Raw genomic sequence first — 886 nt, 5'->3', positions numbered from 1 at the left:
CTACATCTTGCACCATCCCAAAGCCTCAACCACCCATCCCAGCCCCTTCCCACCACCCACTCCTGATCCCCCCACCACATCCCAGATTCCCACAGCTGACCTGGTACTGGGAGCTGTCCTCAGGGACACTGTCCAGCTGCTTGCTGAGCTGGCCCAGGCGGTCGTTGACGCTGTCCATGTCTGCACAGAGCTGTTTGTAGCGTCGCAGCTCCGAGTCGAACTCCTGCTTGTACTTCTGCCGCGTCCCATCCGAGGTGATTGGGGGGTACAGGCTGTGGGAGGTGGGACCAGTCAGCCCCACAGGGCAGCTCCAGGTCTGGGGGTACTCCTGAGGGTCCCCAACTCACCTGGCCCACTGGTCCTGGTCCTTCTCATCCCCAGACTCCACGGCCGTGGTGTAGTCGGTCTCGTACTGCGACTCATCCAGTTCGGGGTTGCGGCGACGGCGACGGCCGCGGCGCGTGGGGGGCCTGGGGGGCTTCTCCTTCTCCTTCTCCTCCGAGGGGCTGGGGCTGAGCCCCTGCTCATGGGGGTCACTGGGAGGGACAGGGGACAGCAGCCAGCTCAGCACAGAGGGGACAGAGGCATAGAAGCATCAAGGTTGGAAGAGACCACTGAGATCAAGTCCAACCATTAACCTGTCGCTGTTGTAACCCCTAAACTATATCCTCCAGTGCCAGATCCTTGAACACCTTCAGGGATGGTGACTCCACCACCTCCCTGGGCAATATCCCAGTGCCTGAACACCCTAACAGGGAAAAATGTTCCCTAATATCTCCTCTGACTCTGTCCTGGCTCAGCTCAAGGCCATTCCCTCTAGTCCTCTCTCTGCAGTCATGGCAGGACACACATCCCTCACCTCTCTCCAACCCTGTCAGGGAGTTGG

The 886-nt window shown here is 60.3% G+C and overlaps 1 pseudogene; it reads right to left on the bottom strand.

Moving 5' to 3' along the window:
* Positions 1 to 100: 100 nt before the first annotated feature.
* The window catches only part of LOC103796999, a 1,745-nt pseudogene continuing 959 nt past the window's right edge, over positions 101 to 886 (bottom strand).

The sequence above is a fragment of the Acanthisitta chloris genome, unplaced genomic scaffold (genome assembly GCF_000695815.1).
Source record: "Acanthisitta chloris isolate BGI_N310 unplaced genomic scaffold, ASM69581v1 scaffold14752, whole genome shotgun sequence".
NCBI lineage: Eukaryota > Metazoa > Chordata > Aves > Passeriformes > Acanthisittidae > Acanthisitta > Acanthisitta chloris.
Note: the sequence above shows the minus strand (reverse complement) of the source record. Positions and strands in the feature narration are given on the sequence as shown.